Here is a 10490-nt window from a genome sequence, read left to right as displayed (position 1 = left end):
TGCTTATAAATGCTAAATAGAGGGAATTATTGTGAATACTTACTATACTGTAAATGCTGGCAAACCTTTTTATATGGTTGTCTGGAATACTGTATTTTTCCATTTAAGAAAAACTGCAGTCTCTTAAAGTGGAAACTTGGTCTAATTGAAAAACAAATAACATTCACACTTTCAGTTTGTTTGTACAGTTCGACACAATGAACAGAGCATTTATTGTTCCTCAATGTGAATGTCTCTCACCTCCCTGTATCGTACACGAGAACATGGTCTTCTTTTGTTCAAGCCGCGATCCACCCAGCAGAGCACCTTCTGAGCTGTGCAGGAGACATATTCGCTGGGTCGATCAAATCCAAAAAGCAGATGGAAAAGATCCATTTCTACTTCAGGTTGAATTACTGTAATACACCAACCTCTTCAAAGACTCCTGGGTCTGGGACAAATCCAGAGAGCATTTTGATATCCATGTTTGTACTGCTCTCCTTTCCACTATATCTCTGTTAGTGGGCACAATGTCAGTATTCTTCTAAAATGCTGTAATGTGGATCTAGTTGTTGTTGATTACTTACAGGGATCTTAGCTTCAGATGGAGTTTGGGTCTGGGAGATCTGAAGCAGTCAGCCTCTGGTTTGACCTCCACACTGAGAATGGTGACATGAGCAGGAGTTGGGATGTTGTAGTGAAGAGAAATCTGGGAAGCAGGTACATCAGCAAGGAAAATGAGAACATTCAAGGAGTCATGACTATGCCGATATGGTACATTTCATTTACATGTAGCCACAGGTGTCATTCATAAACATGGAGTTAAGGTATAGTATCCCTCTGCAGAATAAAAGATTTACTTTCTCTCACTGTCCCTTCTGTTAAACTGGTAACTGTGAACATGGAAAACATCTTAATGCATAACAATGTGTAACATAATAATAACAGGAAGAGCTGCAGTGACTACTGACCTGCACTGAAGCACATGCATTGCCTTGCACCTCCAGGCTGTATTTTCCTGTAATGTCCTTTAGCACCTCCTCCTGGTAGAGCAGCTTGTTGTCTTGATTCACTTGTGTCACAAATGTCAGCTGGCCACTGGGAGACTGGACAGTCACTGTGCTTGAACCCTCTGGACAGAACACCAGAGAGGAGTAGAGAGCCAGAGCCTGAAAAACCACCACAGTGTCCTACAACAGACACACACAATTGCATTGTAGTATGCCATTGTGTTCTTTGCTTTAGTTGCATTTTGGATTTGATTTAATGCTAGGTGTGTGTGACGACGTGTGTGAAAAATGTTTGTTCAAGAACAACAGTGGCACCAAGAGGTAAGATGCTGCTAGCATCAGCTGATATAACTGGAGAGTATTTTTTCACTGAAAGAAGAGTAAAGAACGGCACTGGAGGCTTTTCTCAACTGAAAATATATTTTTGGTCTTCTCCTGACTGACTTTAGTAAGACTGAATATGTTTTATGGTTCCTTGATTGGATAAACCATTTGTCTATCACCATCTATCACAGGCAAACCAATATGATCACCTGCCATGTATTTTTTGAAAGTTCCTGCCCTTTTCCAAACAGTTCCCAACAACGACTTCCCAGATGGTTTTAGTCAAAACTATACTATACTAGATAGTGAACATGGTAAAGGTTATACAAATCAGTATTCAGCTCACAGGATCCCTGTGCTGAAGTACAGCCTTACAGAGACGCTAGCATGTGTGTCGGGGGACTGGCATCGCCATGCACTCTATCGCACTTGTCCTCCCACTGGGTCACACAGCGAGTCACAATGGTATCAAACTAGGGCAGTTAAGGATGCAACATCTGTTTCCCACAGGAAAACATGTTATAACTTGTCTGCTGTCTGCCTCAATGCATAGAACCAAAGAAGTGACAGTATCACATGACCACCAGATAACTTCAACAGGGCTCCCGCTCTTTTTAAGAAACCAATTTTCAGGATATTTTCTACTTTCCCTGTGTTCACTTGAGCTGCTGTCACCAGCCAATTGACTACACTACTAAAGGACTCCTCTAACTGTAACATTAATCTGGCCAGCCCATAAGTAACAGTTCAAATCAAGTGGAATCTTGAGTCTTCTAGAAAGTGAAATGTACAATTAACATCACTGTACATGTGTTTACTAACCACATTTTTTTTTATTTGATCAAAAGTAAAAGTGTATGCATGTCCATGGTAGTTCTGAGAGTTGTACACTTGGCTTACCGAAAAGATGTAAGGCTGATAGCTGGTGTGGTTCCGTTAATACGCACAGCTCATCCAAATTTGGGTGCAGGTCTTCAGTAGGAAGAGAGGCACTGAGTTTGGCCAGCAGCACGTAGGAGCTGATCTCCACTGACAGAGAGGCTGACGTTTCTGTTGCTGTCTGAGACCAGTGGAGGAAACCTCCTACAAGCAGCCATCCACAAACAGACCACAAGGCAAGAGGTCAGCTACATTCACAGTAATCAAGCCAGAATGATTTCCTCTAGGAGGATGACTCCCCTTAGTTTAAATCGACTGTGTCTAGGTGCTTCCGAAGGTGAGCATGGGTCTCCATGTCTCCTGCCAGGGTGAAGACGTAGGCCACTGCCTGAGGTCACTGATGGACTCTTTAAGGCAAGACGGGCTCTTGTTCACCACTGGATCATTTAACGGATTAAAAACATGTTTTGATCAGTAAATAATTCAATTAAATGTATTATGTTATTTAAACCAGCACCCATGTAGAAATAATCAAAATTCTACAGAGAAGCAAATCATTTGTAATATTGTGTCATTTTTCATAGTTTTGTTGCTTTATGTACATGAATCTGCACATGAATTGTCCTTTCAGTCATGCAGTTAAAGAGGAAAACAGTGAATAGTGCTAAAAGGGGTCTACTCACAAGTACTGACATATTCATCTCCAAAAACGCAGCAGTGGTGTAAGCACCGAGAGTCCCCTCATCGGACACACCACTCTGTAGAGAGAAGGCATGAGTTACAAATTACGCAATCCTAAACTACTCCTTGTGACTGTGAGTGAAGTGGAGCTGTTGGAGTCTTTTTAAAGGAATCCAATGACTCCCTGTAATGGAAAAATTATTCCTGGTACTGCCAGTCCTTCTGAACTAGAACACTCTGTAGCTTTAATGGCTTTTGGCTTATTATTAGTATTTTCTGGTTGGTACAGTGAAGCGCTAATAGATCTCACTGACCACCCCCACCACAATTCAGACCATTAGCTCTCAGCTCATTACCTCACACAATATGATTGTACTAGAAGTGGTTTACCAGAGTCTATTACAGTTTGTTAGTGTTCAATTTCATACCGATTTGGAATGGCCAGTCATTGTAGCTGGTGACTGACACATAGGGTCAGTGGCCGCTTCTTTTCACCTGTCTATGAGCTCAACCAGGAAGACGTAACACCTGGAAGGTTCATGGTTCTCAGTGCAGTGTCTACACCAGCTTTGTTATTTACTGTTTTGTGACTCTGAAATTTGAATGTTGGAAAGATGTTGTGCAGAGGTGAGAAGGGAGAGGGAAAACACCAGAATGGGTGAGGTATCTGTCTCCAAAGTACAAATAATGCAACTAAACAATTATCTAATATCATGAACTTCCTCTCTCACAATCTCAATGAATGCTGTACACAGCTCAAGGCCTATGTTCAACAAGTCAACAATGTTCAGGCACTGTTAACTCCTCCCTCATAGTTTCAGAAAGTTCCTGGAGTCAAAAAGGGCCATTTTGTCCTGTCTTCCAAAATTTGAATGTTCAGTGCAATGGAAAACCACCACTGATTCAATATCCACTCCATCAAAGAAACAAACAAAAACATAGGACAATAAAACAGCATCATGGGTACGTGGTGTTAAAGTTTGAGCATGTGATCAAAATTTATTTTTGTATTTCAGTCTAAAACAATTCTTCCTCATATTAAAAAAGTTTTAAAATGTTGATGAGAAAAAAAGCTATACAGAAGAGAAAATTGATAATTGATCAGAAAACTTTGGAGAAAATAACACAATTAATGCTGCTGGATGTATTTCTGAAAAAGAAAGCAAACCTAGGAAATCAAAATCCCCACCACATGTTCTCACTGCCATTTAATATATGCTAATAAATAACTAATAAACTAAAACAAAATATACAGCAGAAAAGGTCACAATTTTTGGATCAATCAATTTCCTGGGCCTCAAGCCCTCTAAAACCATAGCATGTTCAGCAACAAGTTTTATATTTGAATTGAAATGTCCCTACACTACACTATACAGAGTAATGTGGTGGTACTTGGAGAGCCTAATATTTTCTGAGGTGGTATGTGAAATTTGACTCTACTGCCGTAGAGCATCATATTGTTTTTACACCTCAGATTTTACATAAAAAACAAAGAAGATATATTGACCGACATTGTAGATAATGTATTGTCATGTCTTCTATTTTTCTTACATTAGTTTGATACGGTGCAAATAAAACAGATAAACAGTGTCAGACCAGTCAAGCCTTTTATTTATTCGACTGGGACACTGCAAATCGACAAAACAAATCTGTTTATTCAGTGACAATAATGATTAGTGCAAAATTTTGATTTAATAATAATTGTCTTCTAGTAATTTCTAGGAGACAGGGCTGGACACTGCATTACATTTTAAATTTATATTCAGTCAAAAGTCAACTAAATTTAGCCCTGTTTAGACTGGAGCCTCATACTGTCACATAATGTAAACATCTATGTAAAATAATGTTTCGAGGCCAACATAGTCTCACAGCACTTGGAAGGGGAGGGTGAAAGAAGGGAGTTCTCTGTTGATCTGCAACTACACCACTAGATGCCACTAAATCCTACACAGTGGACCTATAAAATAATGTCAGGTGACCATATGTACACTGAAACAAGTTTTGCTTACTGTAATCTTTCTTCCTGTTCATTCTGGCCATTAACGGATCTCTTGGAAGATCAAGTGGATACCTTCCAAAGTCCTAAGTGTTCAAACGTATATGCTTATTTTATGCTTATTTAACTTTGACTGTCTTAAAATTTTGGGACTTTGGACTCGCATTAATACATATAAAGTGCATTACATATAGAACCTTTAAAGGCCAGAATGAATGGGAGAAATGATTACAGTAACCAGAACCAGTTCCAAAAAAAACGTTAACCTATCCTTTAATGTGAGTACATGTTAGTACATCAGGTGTGATTCTTACTGTAACTTCAATGATGTTTTACTGTAAGAAAAAAAACAGATGAAATGTTTTAAGTAAATTTTGTTGTATCTGCCTCGGTTGTCCCTAAAGGTTCCACAAAATGCCAGTCTGTAAGTGAAATGCAGCATTAGCATGACTACAAAAGTTACACTGCAAAATTAGTTAACCAATCCGCTTACATGACAGTTCCTTTTTTGATATTCAACTTTTAGTGGAAAGCACTCATTCCTTTGGTTTTACTGCACACAGGCCCAACTGAGATTGGGTGCTATTCAATATACTGAACAGTAGACTAAAGCAACCACCTACCACCTTTATCCTGTATAAAAAATACAGTAAGACACATGACTGCCTGTGAGTAAAGACCTTTTCCAATGCAATTTCTTATTCATATTCAAATACAGTTAATGTAAAGACCCTTTGCTATATTTTAAATTGGATGTTGCTACAAAATGTGCAAAACATTTTTGTTAGGGGTTATTACAGCAACTACAAAAATATTTTTTGACCTTCAAATCTGGTAGGTTTACCCTAAAGTGACCGTGGTTGTGCTATTGACCTTTTATAGAGACTGATTAAACACATAGCCCAGGGTGAATAACACAACCATGTAGATTTGACTTCATTGTGTAACTTCTGCTAAGTCCACCTCTCCAGCTAGTGAGCATACTGTTTGGCTGGGTCTCTAATAGTGTGTTTTTTGAGGTCTTGAAGAAAATGGACAAATCAAATACTATAAAAAAGATAATTATTACGATTCATGAATGTCACAGTCTGCCTTCCTCCTCTCCTGGTCACCCTTAGCCATTTTACATTTTCCAGTTTACTTTGCATTTGCATTCTCCTTCAAGGTCGTCCATATCACGCTTGCTGGTTTTGGCTAAATCTGTTAAAATCTTAAGATACTGCGTCTTAGCAAAGACTAGAACTGCATACCTGAGCAACAGACTTTGTCTATGTGATGATGGACCGGCATTTATTTTTAAAATGACTACGAGGAATCTGCAGATTCCCCCTAGTTTTAACTAATGCGGCGCCTCTGTTGGTTTTGGGAGTTCTCATAATGAGTGTTTTATAGACGACAGAAATTCAGTCCCTTAAAATCAGTTCTAAATTCACTGCTCTTTATGAACTCTACCCAATTGTCGTTTGGGGCAGCAGATGGTCCCAGAAACATTATGGTGTTTTGTGAGCTGCCATAGTGAAAATAATTTACAGTTGTGCATTTAAAGATGACAGATTCAAGTAAAAACAAATGCACAGAGTATCAAAGCTATGCTAGCAGGGATTTAGTTTCACATTCAATGTAAAAATCCAGCATCCCAGAGTCTTCTGGGAAATCCTTCCATTCAGCTGCTCCTCAATGGCTTTAAACGGCGCATCCTCAAGGCAACGATAAGACTCCTCACACAATTCACTGGTGCATAAATTGTTTTCACTTATATTGATGTAATGTTGGCTTTTACGGGTTTCTCAGGGGTGAATATGCATGCAGATCTCATCTTAATCCTCAGCATAATCTTCCCTTCTCTGATTTAACCTTAGAAGATCACATCACATGTACTCAATATTCTTGAAGCACTCACAATCTGATAGATCTCACCAAGGCACTCAAATTTCATTGCTATGACTAACACTACATTTTGTCCTTTCTCTTCTATGATGAAATCCCTGCATCATCGCTCCAACCCATCGGTTGGCTCCCTTGTTCATCGTCGTTGGTTGCAACCATCTACCAAGGCTATGTCGCTCCAAAAGAAGGAATCTTGACCGCGCAAAAGCTCATGAGCTCCTGCTCCCCTTAATGCATTTAAAATATTTGTATCTGCTAATCATATATTTGCATATCAGGTGGTTGCTGGGTTTAGAGTATCTATATCTTTGCTATATGGGAAATGTTGATCTTTGCTTCCTTTTTCACCAGTTCCAGCAGGGGCTTTCTCTCTCTGACTTTTTTGACTCTTCCTTCACAGTTTGGCCTCTCTATGTGTCAATCCTCCCCCATCCTCTTGTGTTGAACAATGCTCCTCCACAGATCAAGAACGGAACACCCAACACCCCAGGGCTTTGGGTCCAACGCATCTCGGTTTTAGGAACCGTTGGTTTCTTAACAAGGATGTGTGGATAATTAAGGTACCTTTGTTTGCTCAGCGTTAAGGATTAGGAACAATATAGCCCTGGAATGTGGTCCTCTACATCTCTTTTGATCTGAGCAAGACTTCACCTCCAGAGAGAACAGCCCTCTGGGGAAGTCCACATCTGGCATTTCTGCGCCCCTTCCCCTAGAGTGGAATTACGATGTTTTTCTTTGGATAGCCATGGTACTCCAGTCTACAGCAGAAGCAACCCTTTCATCGTTCCAAAATGAACAGATTGCCATCCAGGCATGAGAAGGTCGCAAATGTAATGTTCTGTTTGATGCTCCTGGTTCCAGATTTGACTAATTACAGGAATTCCATGTATAAAATATGCTGAATGTTTGATGGAGCCACAGTTGCCACACTTTTGTTCAATGCTTCTGTATAGCATAAGGTATTTTCAAAACGGAATGGTTTTAATCATTTCCCACTTTCCCTTTTCCTCAAGGATTTCGGTTATTTTATTTAGAACATGTAAACCTATGTATTAAGTCATGATGGGTTCTGTGAACGGTTGAATCAAATGATCTCAAACTTTAAAAGACGAGTTATAGTTAATAAAGTTACGTGAAGAAAAAACCCAGAAGAGTGACGCGCGCCGTCAGCTCCTCTCGTTCAGTTCCGCCTCCAAGAATAAGGAGAATATAAACTCTGGTCACTCCCCTTTATTGGGAGAGTTTTGTGTTTTAGTTGTTTTGTTTTTGCGTTCTTGTTACGTCTTCTGATCACTTTTTCCCTTCTTTGGATCCATTCGTTAATACCTCAATTTCCGTACTTTACTTCCAATTTTGCGGACACGTGTTGAATTTTCCTCAAGTAATAACTTGAGGCGCTGAAAGTACTTTTCCTAGTACTTTTTCTATTTTGAAAGCGCAAGACCACGAACGAATTTTAATTCTTTTTGAACTTTTTGCAGCATATATAAATATATCAGGTCGTCAAGTATTGTCGCTTATTCACAGGAAGTGAATTTAATTTAGTTCTGGATTTATGACGACGGAGGATTCGCCAGGCCAGCGTTTCGTCCTCAGTTATTTTTAGACCAAGAAGTTGGGATCATTCCCACAATCAAAGCTGAGACCCAACCACCTGCTAATAAGTTTTAAGACTTTGTCATAAACCAGAAGTACGCTGCAGTGGTTGACTGCTCAAGAAGCGCACCAACTTTTCAGCCGGACACGGACATATTATTCTCCACCCACCTTGACCTCAACGCACTAGCGCACACGCCGCACTGTGGCCTCCTGGAAAGTATTTGTGGTCCGGTGGGATACGTTCTTGACCTGGATTCTGAACAGCAGCCCTGCAAGTACCAGCGGGAAGAAAGGTCCTGAAGTCCTCCTCTCACGACAAAGTAGGCTGAAAACTGCAGTTACATCTGCTGAGTTCTCACACATGAAAAAGAGTTGGTGTCTGTCTGTAAGCTTTGATCAACATCCATTAGCTTAGAGAAGTTTGATTTAGGGGTCTGGTAGATTTTAAAGTTACTCCCGTGATATTTTAAATATTGCCACTGATCACCAAAATCCACCATCGCTCCCTGAATTATCCAATATCAATAATTCCTTATACTGGTCCACATATTCTGTTGTTTGTGTTTTGTATTTACATATTCACTTCATTTCAGTATCATTTTACTTACACCAATTTAGTAATAGAGCCATATATGATTAACACTATGTTTTGTCGTGCAGACTTTGTTTTATGCGGGAAGTCAAGGATCGTGTAAAAGGAATTCACTACTTCAGATTGAATATTGAATATTTATAACATGGAGATTGAATAATTGATTTGTTAGATCTGTGGAATAATTTCCTCCGGATTATTCCAGCAGCTAGACAACGGAGGTCTGGTTGCCCATTTACGAGTGTAATTATTAACTTCAGTGGTTAATTTTCTTTATTATTAAGCAGTGTACTTCCCTACACATTCAAAAGTCCTCCGAAAATTAGCAGTACTTATTCCAACTTGAGTGACAGTGTACTTACTTAGATTCCAGTTTTAGTTCAGTTCGAATATTTTGTGCGACCATCCACACATGGATGGGCAACATACTGTGGAGAATGTAAATATTCACATATAAATGGTTATAGTGCAACAAGGAGAAGTATATAGTCACACCACAGTACTAAATGGATATTATAAGGGAGATATTCTGGAAGTCGGGAAGAGAATTAGCATACGCTCAATCGTTGGAAGATTTTCTACTACAGCTATGTGCTATTTGTCATTATCTGCATTACTTTACCAAAGTACACAAAAAAAGTTGTTGTTGTTGGATAATACTCCTCTATCTTTTAAAGTCTTTACCTTGTGTTTCAGAAACATCATTTAGGATTCAAAGTATAAATTCAGCTGTGTGTATTTTTTCCATCGCCTATATTACATAGGTTTTGCAGAGCTACCTTTTCTTCATCATTCTATTACTGTCATTGTCAGTTCTGTTTAGAGTTTTTGCTGGTGGCTGTCTGTCATCAATGAGCATGGCTTGCCCATAAGCGTGGTCGTCGCAAGACATTTCTCCATTCTATACGATTATGGTTATGTGCGTTGCAATATAAGTCTCGTCTCTGACTTCCATGATTTATATCTCTTATGATCCATTTGTACTGTTGTGTGACTATATATTCTCCTTGTTGCTAATACCTTTATGATGTGAAATGTTTACATTCTTCACGTATGTTGCCATCCAATGTGTGGATGTCCACAATATTGTAAATAAACTGGGATTCGTAAAGTACAATTGTCTCACTAAGTGGATAAGTCTGTAATTTTCTTGGGAGGACTTTGATGTGTAGGGAATTCACTGTTAATATAAAGCTATTTAACACTGAAGATTAATTCACTCGTAAATGGGGCACCACTCGCTGTCTGCTGCTGGAATATCGGAAGGAATTATTTCCAAGTTAATCTAATTATTCACTCATGTTAATATATTAATTCTTGAGTAGTGATTCTTCTTACACGATTCCTGTTCCCCGCATATCAAGTCTGCACCGACAACGACTCTGGTACTATTATATGTCTGTTACTAATTGGGTGTAGAGTAAATGATCTGAATGGAAGGTGATTGTTCACAAACAAAACCGATGATTGGTGGACAGTTGGAATGAATTTATTGATTGGTAATTTCAGGGAGGCGATGGTGGATTTTACGTTACTCTCACCT

This window comes from Morone saxatilis, unplaced genomic scaffold (assembly GCF_004916995.1).
Source record: "Morone saxatilis isolate NCDOM2014 unplaced genomic scaffold, NCSU_SB_2.0 Contig8, whole genome shotgun sequence".
NCBI lineage: Eukaryota > Metazoa > Chordata > Actinopteri > Moronidae > Morone > Morone saxatilis.
Note: the sequence above shows the minus strand (reverse complement) of the source record.